Source organism: Coenobita brevimanus, unplaced genomic scaffold (genome assembly GCF_032717465.1).
Source record: "Coenobita brevimanus isolate Jiangsu-jjx unplaced genomic scaffold, ASM3271746v2 jjx.HiC_scaffold_2942, whole genome shotgun sequence".
NCBI lineage: Eukaryota > Metazoa > Arthropoda > Malacostraca > Decapoda > Coenobitidae > Coenobita > Coenobita brevimanus.
The window spans coordinates 3386-17720 of record NW_027643920.1 but is presented as its reverse complement, the minus strand read 5'-3'; the positions used below and the strand labels follow the sequence as shown (position 1 = coordinate 17720).

Below are 14335 nucleotides of genomic sequence, written 5' to 3'. Positions count from 1 at the left end.
TAGGCAGGATGAGGGTGGGGAAGGCAGCAGGTGTGTCTGGGTTGACTGCCGAACTGCAGAAGGCCTCAGGCGATATAGGGGTGAGTTTAGTCACTGACATGATAAACAGGATTATTTATGAGTGTGTTGTCCCAGATGATTGACTGAAGAGTGTAATTGTAAATGTGTATAAAGGGAAGGGTGATGCCCTGGAAAGGGAAATTGTAGAGGTATAAAGCTTTTAGATCAGATAATGAAGGTAATGGAGAGAGTTTTAGAAGGTATGATTAGAGAAAGAGTGAATATCGTTGAGGATGCAGTTTGGGTTTATGCCAGGTAGGGGGACCACTGATGCTGTATTCATTGTTCGACAGCTTCAGGAAAAATATATTGGTAGAAGGGATCTTTATTTTGTTTTTGTTAATTTGGAAAAGCCCTTTGACAGAGTCCCTAGAGAGGTGGTGAAGTGGGCAATGAGAAAGCTTGGCTTGGAGGAGTGGCTGGTTAGGGTGGTTATGGCTATGTATGTAGGTGCTCGCACCCAGGTAAGAGTGAATGGAGATTTGAGTGATGAGTTTTCCGTGAATGTTGGTGTGCATCAGGGGTCAGTCTCGAGTCCCATGTTGTTTTATGTGGTACTTGAAGCCCTTTCACGTGACTTTAGAAACGGACTCCCGTGGGAGTTGTTGTATGCTGATGATTTGGTGTTGATTGCAGAGAACAGAAAGGGAGGCGGAGGAAAGGTTTAGGAAGTGGAGAGATGGTATAGGAGCACAAGGGTTTAAGGGTAAAATGCAGATAAAACAAAAGTGATGATATCTAGGGTTGGTGGCGGTACTGTAAAAGACGAGGGAGAGTGGCCATGTGCAGTTTGCCACAAGGGCGTGGGAAGTAATTCCATCTTGTGCAGTGTGTATGATAAATGGGTGCATAAGAGATGTAGTGGTATCAGAGGTAGACTGCGAGATAATGCTGATTTTATGTGTACGGCGTGTCGGGGTGAGCAGGAAGAGATTGTCAGACGTGAAAGGATTGAACTTGCTGGGAAATCTCTTGAGTGTGTGGAAGAGTTTTGTTATTTGGGAGACATGTTGTGTGCTGGAGGTGGGGCTGGAGCTGGGGCTCTATGGCTAGGGTGAGAAGTGGTTGGAAGAAGTTCAGGGAGCTCTTTCCTCTCCTGACATTGAGAGGACTCTCCTACGTGCTAAGGGGTCTTTGTATGCAGCATGTGTTAGGGAGTGTAATGCTGTATGGTAGTGAGACCTGGGCAGTGAAGGAGGAAGATATTCGCCGGCTCAGACTTACAGAAATGACAATGATTAGCTGGATGTGCAGTGCGTCTCTGCGTCCAAGGCCTGAAGGGGCTGGGTTTATGGTGGAAGAGTTGAGAGGTAGGATGGGACTGGAGTGTATTGGTGTTGTGATGAGGAGTGGTAGATTGAGATGGTTTGGACATGTGGAGAGGATGGGCGATGATAATTGGGTGTGGAAGGTGAGAAGTGCTAATATTGGGGGTGGAAGGTTTTGAGGTGTAGACCGAGAAAGGGCATGGGATGAGGTCATTAAGTGTGACCTCAGGGTTAAGGGACTGAAAAGGGAGGCTGCAATGGATCGTGCAGCATGGAGAGCCGCCATTAGGTGACCAAAGCCGACACATGCAAGCATGTTGGAGCCTTTAAAAACGAAAACGAAAGCGATATATATGTATATATATATATATATATATATATATATATTTATATATTTATATATATATATATTTGTTACAAGGTATGGTTACATAATATTGTTACAATAACACAGTATGGTTACAAGTCGGTTTAGTTACTGATTTGATAGATTCGATTATATTTGAATGTGTTGTCCTAGAAAACTTTCTGAAGAGTGTGATTGAAAATGTGTGTAAAGTACAAGGGGAAGGGTGATGCCCTGAAAAGAGGAAATTATAGTGGCGTAGAAACTTTTTAACTAAATAATGAAGGTAATGGAGAGAGTCCTAGAAGCTATGATAAGGGAAGAGTGAATATTAATAAGATGAATGAAAAGTGGGGGGATATATCCCCCCTGTCCCCCCCACGGATGACACCTATGATTAAAAACGTACAGCCATAATTATGATCCATATATATATATATATATATATATATATATATATACAGTGCTCGTCAGAAGTATTCAGCGTTGTCCGCCATGGCGCGCAATACTTATGGCCCAAAAGAATCACCCATTCCTGGGGGTAAGAATTGAGCCACAAGTTTGAGCTCCGAGCATGACGTCACGGTAGCCTGGGGCCTTCCGACGCGCTGGTTGGTTCCGCCTCAGTCGCCCACGGGCTGCCTGAGAGAGAGGAACTCCGCCGAGTGTCCCTCTCAAATTGCGCCATTTTTTACCGAGTGTCCCGCAGTTTTCTGGCCTTCACAACTTTGTTATGGCACCTACCCGTGAACTATCGAGTGAAATCATATCCCAGATCCATTGCTCTAAAGGAGGCAGGCCACCATACAAAGGAAATTAGTGAATTGTTTGGTGTGGCACGATCGACAGTGCATCGTTGGTGTGCGCGGTTTCGGGAGGAAAACAGTGGTGCAGTTCCCACAAAGAAACCGCGGTCTGGTAGGCCTAGGAAAACTTCCCCAAGGTCTGTTAATGTTTTAAAACGTGCAGTGGAGTTTAATGCTCGTGTGAGTGCAAGGAGAAAATTAAGGAGAGCAACCCGGAAGTGTTTGGTGAGGTGTCAGTGAGAACAGTGTCTCGTAGGGTGCATGAGCTTGGTTACACAAGTCACAGGCCTGTGAAAAGCCTCTTCTCACCAAGAGCCAGAGAATTCGTAGGCTTTCCTTTGCTAATAAATATCTAACCTGGGGTGAGGAGCAATGGTTGTCAGTGTTGTGGTCTGAGTGAGGCAACGTTTAGTGTTACCTGTAACAGAGGAGCACGTGTGTATCGACGCAAAGGTAGTGACCCACTTGACCCACGGTATGTAGAAAGCACAGTTAAACATCCTGATTCACTCCTGGTATGGGGTTGTTTCTCAGGGAAGGTTTTTGGGAAGCTTGTTGTACTTCCCAAGAACATCAGAGTGAATCAGGATGTTTACCTGGAGCTTCTGTGTGATCATTTACCAGACTCCTTCGAGCTAACAGGTGCACGAGTGTTTCAGCAGGACGGTGCACCTGCTCACAAGGCCAAATCGGTCACCAATTGGCTTCGTGACTGCGAGGTATCATTCATGACAGACTGGCCAGGAAATAGCCCAGACCTCAACCCCATTGAAAACCTCTGGTACCTCGTAAAGAAGAGTCTCCAAGGGAAAGACGTGAGCTCTCTGCCTAAGTTGGAAGCCGCCATTCGTGACTCCTGGGACAAAATACCCCTACAGCACCTCAGGAGCCTCGCCCTTTCACTTCCAAGACGTCTCAGGTCCGTGAAGAAACGTAAAGGCTACCCTACGAAGCACTAAAGGTAAATAAAATGCATTATTTATATGTTTTCAATGTTGAAAGGTTTGTTTCTCAGGAGGGACGCAGGGCGCTCTATACTTCTGACGAGCACTGTATATGCAGTATATATATATGACCTGTACTGACCGAAATAAGAGGCTAGGGGGTTGATATTTGAACTTTGAGTATTGTTTTTATACGCCTGGTTGATGACGTTTAGATGCAAGACGGCGCTCAGCACAGCGGTTGGCCAAACTCCTCCTACTCTATGGCGCTGGTGATAGATCGGGAATCACGTGTAAGTCTGCAGTGTATGACTTGGACGGTGTGTTTAATGAGGAACTTTCAGGTGTCGTCTGCTACCTAGCTGGTGAGCCCAAGAAAAGTAACATAACTATTGTGACTGTTCTATGTGTCTGGATATGTTAGCAACACTATAGACCATTAAAGTCACTAAAATACTCGTTGATAAAAAATATCATATCCATGAATGAATACTTTTGACTGGCTAATATGCATATGCATACATTGGACTTCCATCCGGCAATCCCTTACACACAGTCATTTTGTTGTGTTACTGATGAGTTCAGTGCAGTTGGCTTTCATATCCACATTCGCATCATCTTTTTGAATAAGAATAGTGCTTTCTTGAAGCTTGTCATTGCCTCAGTTTTCTGAAATTTAATATTTGCCAAACACCGCCACTTGACATCTGTTTCCATACGCCATAGGCGACCGTCCCCATGGCGGGATAAAACATAGCTCACTTCTCGCTAGCTCTCAGTGAAGGCGGAAGTGTATACGGTTCATTTACTAGACCATTATGGCGATTAACCAAGGTTTTGAAGTCCAATATTTGCATGATTTGTATGATGTACCTTGATTTATACAATAAGGATACAGAAAAGACAGTTACAAGTTAGTGTAGTGCTGCTACATGAGCGTGATTACTTCCCTCAACATGAGTACGTAAATAATTTTATTCTTTATTCCGATGACTTTGTTCAGCTTAAGAGAGACTGAACTGGATGATAAAGCTTCATTAACCTCTTTCAGTATGAGTATTCTAAATGGTAAAATCGTTTGGCAGCAAGAATAAAACTGTATCCTCAGACTGAAAAAGTTAGGCTTCTGACATCATTTTCTCTATCAGAGGCTCAGAGGCTTATCTGATCATCATTTGGTACATATTTTATTGTTTGGTTAACCATCCCTTCCAAAAATTGAAGGAACATACATGATTCTAAATGGCACTAGAGACTTGGTACGACTTCTGTCTATATTACACGTGCCACCGGGAAGGCACTTTGTTCCAGTCTGAATGTGTATTCTCTTGGGAGTATGCACTTACAGGTTAACAGGTAGCTAGGAATAAGAAATGTAGAAACTGTAGCAACTGAAAATTAATTGTGTAGTCACAGTGGTAAGAGTTTATGAAAAAAGATATGAATAAGAAAACACTTTTATCACAGAAAACAACATTCAGCATTTATTAGGTAACAGCATGTAGTGCCAACGGCCATACCACGTTGAGTACACCGCTTCCCGTCCGATCAGCGAAGTTAAGCAACGTTGGGTCTGGTTAGTACTTGGATGGGTTACCGCCTGGGAACACCAGATGCTGTTGGCATCCCTACGTGTCAGGTGGGGTTGGTGGAGGATTAGTTCCCCTCCCTGTAAAACAATTAACTCTAAGCCGTTGGCCACCCCGTTTGGGATACATGGCGTCTGGCAATGAATGATGAAGTTAATGAGATACACTGATGTCATATTCATTATCTAACAGCTTCAGGAAAAATGTTAATAAGATACAGTTAATGAGATACACTGATGCCATATTCATTATCCAACAGCTTCAGGAAAAATGTACAGTATAGTTACAATTTAACACAAAGGGAAGCAGTGATCTTACAGTAACACAGGCATTTAATTTCTCTCATAATTATTCAACTGCACAGTAATATCACTCAGTTGCATGAAACTGCATGGAAGTGGGTGCGTTTAGGTATTGGATTTCCAAATGGCTGTGTTTGTTTACAACTCGCGTATTGTGCTTTTTTTTGTCGCTGATTGGCTTCCGCAACCCGACCTGCCCACATCCCCTACCTGCCACTGCTTGCCTTAATGTTGTGTGGAAGGTCGCTGTGATTAGAAGCATTTATTCATTACTTTCCTTGCTCCTTATTTCCTATCAGAACTCTGAGCACGCGGTTCCAAACTATATTTATGCTTAAGCACCCTGAAAGTGTTATTAACACAAGAAGAGCATTTATTCCTAAGGAAAAAGTAAAACTGTTGGAGGAGGTGGCATGTGGTGTGGGAGCATAAATGCAAATGAGAGTGACATTCAGACAGATAAAATGAGTCTGGTGTTTTCACGATGTGGATAGTTTCTTTGTTGGAGAAAAATGTTAATGATGAGGGAGCAGTGAAGTTCATGTTTTGCCTTTGTGCAATGAGTGTGAAAAAGGTTTTATGACTAATCTTTTTTATGAACTGATGGTCTCTGGTCGAGAAAATTCAGCACTAACAGTATGTGAAGAGTCTACATGGTGACCTGTGAAGTTCGGTAAGATAATTATGTGAGTTCAGTTCTTGTTAATTTTACTGTTTTGCAAATTCTGAATAGTTTATTGTTCAGGATTACTCATTCATCATCATTATCATCCGGACCTCCTTTCCCATCCTAGGGCAGGGTGAGTAGCAGTGTCCAGACAGCCCAAAGTTACCAAGTCCAATGGGCCATGCTTCCATTTGGTCGCCATTCAAACCCCCGGAATCCGGGCTGTGCTGTATATGAGACGTCAAAAACATTCACCACAGTCTGTAGCTTCACATAAACTTATCCGATAAAGTCAGTCTGGATGCTGTCACATTAAAAAAGGGTGCCAAATCACTGATCATGTGCATCTCCTCACAATATTCATCCAGCCAGCTCAATCTCTTGTTAGTCCCCTAGCCTCACCGACTTCCAAACCTCTCTTCCTCACAAACTCATCTACCATATCCCTCCACCTTCTCCTTGGCCTACCTCGCCTCCTCCCCCCTTCACATTGGCTCAGATATACCTTTTTCACCACTCTGTTGTTATCCATTCTCCACATGACCATACCATCTCAGTACACTCTCGTCAGTTCTGGTGTCCACAGACTTCCTCACTCCACATCTTTCTCGAATCACATTATTTCGTATCCTATCCACTCTCTGTACTCCACATACATTCCTCAGCAGTCCCATCTCCACTGCTCTCACTCTTGACTTTTCATTTTCATGCCACACCATAGTCTCACATCCATATGTTAAAGTTGGCACCAACACTCCTCCATGTAAGCCTCGTGCAGCTACAACACTTAAGCCTCTGTTTCTTATGAAGGCCTTCATTGCACCAGATACTTTCCTTCCTTGTGTCACTCTACTTTCCACTTCTTTTGCACATTTTCCTCTCTTTTCTATCACTGTACCCAGTATTTGAACTCTCTCACCAATTCCAGTCTCTCTCCATTCACTGTAACATCACACTGGGAGTCACCTTCTCTCTCAGTAAGCATCACTTTGGCTGGTCACTCTTATCTTAATTGCCAGGACTAATCTGCTCAGCCTAGGGCTCCTACGCTGCTCATGGGACAACGAAGGATTGGCGAATGGATGGATGGATACTCTTTTCTACATTTACTCTCAGGACACGTCGCTAACAGACTGTCACGAATTCATGTGAGTGTATTCATACAAATTCATGACATTGTACTTTGATGAGAAAACCACGAACTCTAGTGGAACTCCCACAGGGCATCACTCAGTTCAACCGTCCTCATATTCACTTCGATCGGGATGGTTTTCAGAACATTTGTCACTGTTTCACAAGTGACCATTCTTATCCACGACATTAGTGCTTTCACTGACTGATTTATTTTGAGCCTATATCATTTGCCCTCTTTCCTTTGACCGTTGAAGTTAGGCCATGCCTACTTCTGGCGAACACAGCCATCTCTTGCCCACTTTCGCAGTTTGAACTCAGTCAGCTTTGAGTCGCCTCGAGGATAGGACAGTTTGTGCCCAGCGTAGAGCAGCGCCTCCGTTGTACAGCGAGTTCCTGAATCTCCACCTAGACGGTGAATTGGCGAAGCAGGTTTACAGCGAATAGCAGTGTTTTGATGTTCATCACAGGCGCCCAGACTTTCGTTTCGGCTTCCTTCACTGACCAGTATTTCTTTTCGTTTTTCTAGGCTTAAGTTTAATTAGCTTTTGAATGGGCGAGTGAGTGTATTTTCTTGTTATTTGAATTCATGAGTCCCCTAGTGACCGTGAAAATCCCCTTTTGAATTCATTTTGAGATTCATATAACGTAAATTTATTTTATTGAAATCTATAAATTTACAGTTCTTTTCTTTGAGCTTAATGCAATTAGACTCATGTGTTATTTCTCCACATTAAGCTTATTTTAGTTGCCGCTCCTAGTTTGCACAATTTCTTTACAATATTCATAACTGGTACTTAGGCCAGTTCTTTTGTATCAAACTTTAATCCGTTGTGCCAGCCAGGAGTTACGCACCGGCAAGAACCTGTTTATTACTATTAGCATTAGTTATTGATTGTCAGGGGTTGAGTCACTTTCTCAAGAGGTGAAACAGGCTGTGGCACAAAAGAAGAAAGCACACAATGAATGGATGAGAAATAGGGGCGTGGAAGAAGTTGAGAGCGGAAGAGAGAGTTATATGTAGAAAGAAAGAGAGAGGTGAAAAGATTAGTAAGAGAGAGTAAGAAGAGAGAGGTTGAGGAATTTGGAAGGAATTTGAGTGTAAAGTGGAGGGACTGTAAGAAAATGTTCTGGAAAGAGGTGAAAAGAGTAAGACAGGGTGGAAGTGAAGTTAGCAGGGGAGTGAAAGATAAAAATGGTAGATTACTGGTGGAGAAGGGAGAAAAAGTGAGCAGATGGAGAGAACACTTTAAGGAATTGTTGAACATAGAGGATGGAAGTAATGCGAGTATAAGTGGCTGGGGAATGGCTGGGAGAAGGAGGGAGGTGAGAAGACAGGAAGAAATCAGTAGGATAGAAGTTGTGGAAGCAATGAAGAAAGTTAAATCGGGGAAAGCCCCAGGAATTGATGGAGTGTGTGGTGAAATGTTGAAGCATGGGGAAGAGATAGTAGTAGAATGGATGTGGAAGATGTGCAGATTGGCCTGGGAGGAAGGTAGAGTCCCGGAGAATTGGAAGTCAGGTATAATTATTCCCTTGTACAAAGGAAAAGGGGAAAAAGAAGTGTGTGGTAATCATAGGGGCATTTCTCTTCTTAGTATCATAGGAAAAGTGTATGGTAGGATACTTATTGACAGAGTTAGAGAAAGAACAGAGAAATTAGTTGGAGAAGAACAGGGAGGCTTTAGGAAGGGAAGAGGTTGTGTAGATCAGATATTTATTCTTAGATCTTTAGTGGAATAGTTTCTAGAGAAGGGAAAGAAGTTGTATGCGGCTTTCATGGATTTGGAGAAAGCATATGACAGGGTGGATAGACAAGGATTGTGGAAAGTGTTAAGAATATATGGAGTAGATGGGAAGTTGTTGAATGCTGTGAAGAGTATGTGCGATGGTGCGAAGGCTGCAGTGTGTGTGGGTTGTGAACTAAGTGAATTTTTCTCTTTGAAATTTGGGTCCATGGTTGTTCAATCTGTACATGGATGGGGTAATAAAAGAGGTACAAGGTAGGGTAGTGGATGTTGGAGTGGCCCTGGTGAGAGAGGATAGTGTTTGGAAACTCCCTGTACTGTTGTTTGCAGATGATACTGTGTTGTTGAGTGAAGACGAAGGGGAGCTGCAAGGCTTGGTGGATGAGTTTGGGAGAGTGTGTAAGAAACGGAATCTAAAGGTGAATGTAGGGAAGAGTAAAGTGATGGTCTTTGAGAGAGGTGAAGTCAGTGAATGGACAGCGAGGTTGGATGGTGAGGAATTGGAAAATGTGAGTACGTTTAAGTACTTGGGTAGTGTGATGAGTAAGGATGGAGGTTTGGAGAGTGAAGTGCTTGAAAGGGTACAGCAGGGAAGAAAGGTTGCTGGTTCTTTGAAAGCAGTGATAAGAAACAGGGAAGTGAGCATGGAAGTGAAAAAGTTACTACATGACAGTATTGTGATACCAACTCTAACGTACGGAAGTGAAGCTTGGACGTTTTTGGAAGGACACAAGTCAAGAGTGAGAGCAGTGGAAATGAGTTATTTAAGAGGAGCCTATGGAGTCACGTGGAGAGACAGGCTGACGAATGAGGATATAAAGGAGCATTGTGGTGTGGATGTGGATGTGATAGGAAGCGTTATGAGGAACACACTGTGGTGGTTTGGCCATGTGGAGAGGATGGAGGGTGAAAGACTGACGAAGAGAGTGTATGTGAGTGAGGTGGAGAGGGGTAGAGGGAGGGGGAGGCCAAGGATGAGATGGAGGGATGGGGTGGAGAGGTATATGAGAGAGGGGTGGGTGGGTTGGGAGCAGGGCAGTGTTATGGCGGGGGACAGAGCGACTTGGAGGCGATTTGTTTGTAGCCCTCCAAACGGGATTGAGGCGTCTGGCAATAGATAGATAGATAGATAATCTATAAATTTACAGTTCTTTTCTTTGAGCTTAATGCAATTAGACTCATGTTTTATTTCTCCACATTAAGCTTATTTTAGTTGCCGCTCCTAGTTTGCACAAATTCTTTACAATATTCATAACTGGTACTTAGGCCAGTTCTTTTGTATCAAACTTTAATCCGTTGTGCCAGCCAGGAGTTACGCACCGGCAAGAACCTGTTTATTACTATTATCATTAGTTATTGATTGTCAGGGGTTGAGTCACTTTCTCAAGAGGCTAACAGTACTGACAAACAGCACGCATGAGTAATTAGTCTTTGTGTTCTGTTGAGAAAGTTTATAAATTCTCGTCCTTTGATCTAACCATCCCCCTTTGCTGACCTTTTCAGTGTGACAGTAACATGGAGAGTAGACCAGCATACTCTCCCAAACATTTCCTCTAACTATCCTATGCACTACACCACATGCATTTTACATTTCACACAACGTATTCCACTACGTTACAGGGGTTGGCACCAGCAAGGGCATGCGGCCAGAAAACTTTGCCCCCGCTACCTAGTGGCGGACTTCTGAGGAGGCGTGATGGGGGTTCCGCCGGCATAGATCGTGGGTCCAGGGCGAGATGCGGCTCAGGCCTGTGCTACAGGGTACAGGGCATTGCGGTTCTCAGGCTGCCGCTTCCACTCAATAGAGAGGGGCCCGAATCTGGGAGTAGCACCCCAGGAGGCTGCCCTATCAGTGGGTGTATAATGGCGGGATAGTTGCAGTGCCAAGGCACGCTTGGAGGGTGTCCCTGCAGCTGTCCTGGCAGGGTGCCCCGAGGCCACTACCACAGCCACTGGTAAACTGGTGGGCTAGGGGTCCCACATCCATTGCCTGGACCTGGGACTGTGCAGTGAGTGGGACCTGTGGTATGTCTATCCCCCTTTATTAATACTGAATATGACAAAACACAAGAAAAACTTTCAAAGCAAACCTGAGGACAGTAAATCACCCAGGGGGATGAGGGTGGGTTCATGGAATGTGGAAAGTTTGAGGGGAAGAGCGGGAGAAGTCGTTGAGGCATTCAGTAGGAGGTGGGTGGATGTGGCGTGTTTGCAGGAAGTCCAGTACAGGGGTGGATCAGCCAGAAAGATTGTTGGGAAGGACTGTTGCTATAAGTTGTTTTGGCAGGGGGGGACAGACGGATATGGAGGTGTTGGTGTGATGGTTGCTGAGAAATGGGTGGAATATGTTATGAATGTTATGAGAGTAAGCGATAGGATATTGGTAGTGAAAATTCTGTTTGGTAGAAGGATAGCTGTGATTATATTGGCTTATGCTCCACAGGCAGGATTGGATGAAGCAGAGAAAGATAGATTTTGGGATGATTTAATGCATGTAGTTGGTGGTATGCGGGAGGATGAGATGGTGGTTTTGGGAGGGAGCTTAAATGGTCATGTAGGTGAAGCAGCACGAGGTTATGAAGGAGTGCATGGGGGATGTGGGTATAGTCTAAGGAATGCAGAAGGGGAAAGGATACTCGAGTTTCGGGAGGCAACGGAGATGATTTTGTGCAACACATATTTTAGGAAAAGAGACAGTAGGTTAATTACATATGAGTCTGGGGGAAATAGCAGTCAGATAGATTATTTTATGGTTAGGAGGACCGATAGGAGATTAGTGAGGGATGTTAAAGTTATAGGAAGTGAGGAGTGTGTGCAGCAGCACAGACTATTGATTTGTGATATGGTGCTTAAAGAACGAGTGATGAAAAAGAGGACTTATGTACCTAGGAGGAAAATATGGAAGCTGAAAAACCAAGTAGTGAGGGATGCCTTCTATAGCGAGTTGAGGAGAGTGGTGGCTGAATAGAGAGCTGTAGACAGGCGTTAATGAACAGTACAGAGCCCTCAAGAACAATCTCTTGAGAGTTACTGATGTAACATGCGGTTGGAGAAGAGGACCACCAAGACATAAAGTAACTTGGTGGTGAGATGAGGGTGTAGAAGCTGCAGTTAAGGAGAAAAGAAGGCTTTTCTGGGAATGGAAGAAAGGTGGTAGCAAAGAGGAATATTTGGCTGCCAAGAATAGGGCTAGAAGAGAGGTATACAGGGCAAAGTCTGAGTCACAGAGACTATTACTTGATAACCTAAATCATGGGGAAAGGAAAAATATGATATTTAGGATGGCAGGTCAGGTGAAAAGGGATAATCAGGATATTATAGGTGACCAGTGTGTGAAGAATGATGAAGGAAGGGTAGTGGTGAACAGTGAGAATATTAAAGATGCATGGAGAGAGCATTATAACCGGTTGTTGAATGAGGAGTTTGACTGGGACAGAGAAGGTTTGGAGCCAGCAGATCCAGAGTCTGGCCCTTGGTCTTTGATTGATGCTGCTACTGTGAGTGAGGCAATAGGCAGGATGAAGATGGGGAAGGCAGCAGGGTTGTCTAGGTTGACTGCCGAAATGTTGAAGGCCTCAGGCGATATACGGGTGAAGTTAGTCACTGACCTGATAAATAGGATTATTTATGAGTATGTTGTCCCAGATGATTGGCTGAAGAGTGTAATTGTAAATGTGTATAAAGGGAAGGGTGATGCCCTGGAAAGGGGAAATTATAGAGGTATAAAGCTTTTTAGATCAGATAATGAAGGTAATGGAGAGAGTTTTAGAAGGTATGATTGGAGAAAGAGTGAATATCGTTGAGATGCAGTTTGGGTTCATGCCAGGTAAGGGGACCACTTATGCCATATTCATTGTTCGACAGCTTCAGGAAAAATATATTGGTAGGAGAAGGGATCTTTATTTTGTTTTTGTTGATTTGGAAAAGGCCTTTGACAGAGTCCCTAGAGAGGTGGTGAAGTGTGCAATGAGAAAGCTTGGCTTGGAGGAGTGGCTGGTTAGGGTGGTTTTGGCTGTGTATGTGGGTGCCCACACCCAGGTAAGAGTGAATGGAGATTTGAGTGATGGGTTTTCCGTGAATGTTGGTGTGCATCAGGGGTCAGTCTCGAGTCCCATGTTGTTTTATATGGTACTTGAAGCCCTTTCACGTGACTTTAGAAATGGACTCCCACGGGAGTTGTTGTATGCTGATGATTTGGTGTTGATTGCAGAGAACAAAAGGGAGGCGGAGGAAAGGTTTAGGAAGTGGAGAGATGATATGGGGCACAAGGGCTTAAGGGTAAATGCAGATTAAACAAAAGTGATGATATCTAGGGTTGGTGGCGGTACTGTAAAAGACGAGGGAGAGTGGCCATGTGCAGTTTGCCACAAGAGCGTGGGAAGTAATTCCATCTTGTGCGGTGTGTGTGATAAATGGGTGCATAAGAGATGTAGTGGTATCAGAGGTAGACTGCGAGATAATGCTGATTTTATGTGTACGGCGAGTCGGGGAGAGCAGGTGGAGATTGTCAGATGTGAAAGAATTGAACTTGCTGGTGAATCTCTTGAGTGTGTGGAAGAGTTTTGTTATTTGGGAGACATGTTGTGTGCTGGAGGTGGGGCTGGAGCTAGCTCTGTGGCTAGGGTGTGAAGTGGTTGGAAGAAGTTCAGGGAGCTCTTGCCTCTCCTGATATTGAGAGGACTCTCCCTATGTGCTAAGGGGTCTTTGTATGCAGCATGTGTTAGGAGTGTAATGCTGTATGGTAGTGAGACCTGGGCAGTGAAGGAGGAGGATATTTTCTGGCTCAGACGTACAGAAATGACAATGATTAGGTGGATGTGCAGTGCGTCCCTGCGTCTAAGGTCTGGGGGGGCTGGTTTTACGATGGAAGAGTTGAGAGGTAGGATGGGACTGGAGTGTATTGGTGTTGTGATGAGGAGAGATAGATTGAGATGGTTTGAACATGTGGAGAGGATTGGGGATGATAATTGGGTGTGGAAGGTGAGAAGTGTTAATATTGGGGGTGGGGTTACGAGGGGTAGACCGAGAAAGACATGGGGATGAGGTCATTAAGTGTGACCTCAGGGTTAAGGGACTGAACAGGGAGGCTGCAATGGATCGTGCAGCATGGAGAGCCGCCATTAGGTGACCAAGGCTGACGCATGCAAGCATGTTGGAGCCTTTAAAAACGAAACGAGAGAATCGGTGAAGTAAGCCGGCATAAGGTAAAACTTACTACTTGATTTTCACAAATCAATCCCTTGTTTCTATTTTCAAGTAATATCAAGCATTCTTAATTCATAAGTTCACATCCCCCCATGACATCTAGCAACCTCATTCCAGGGTATTAACTCCTAGTTTTAAAGTTATTAACGAAACCAAACTCACTCACTCACACCTAGGTATTTGTTATCATTAAAGTCTATAGGCACTATCTTACTGGTGGTTATTGATTCATTTCTGTTAATTTTACGTAATAGTTTTCCCAGTCAGTT

At 44.1% G+C, this 14335-nt stretch overlaps 1 non-coding gene across 1 annotated transcript; it reads left to right on the top strand.

Annotated features, from left to right (window-relative positions):
* The first annotated feature begins 4930 nt into the window (after positions 1–4930).
* On the top strand, positions 4931–5049 carry LOC145390153 (5S ribosomal RNA). Its single transcript, XR_013895581.1, has one exon. It is a non-coding gene; the product is annotated as a 5S ribosomal RNA (ribosomal RNA).
* The last annotated feature ends 9286 nt before the right edge of the window (positions 5050–14335 follow it).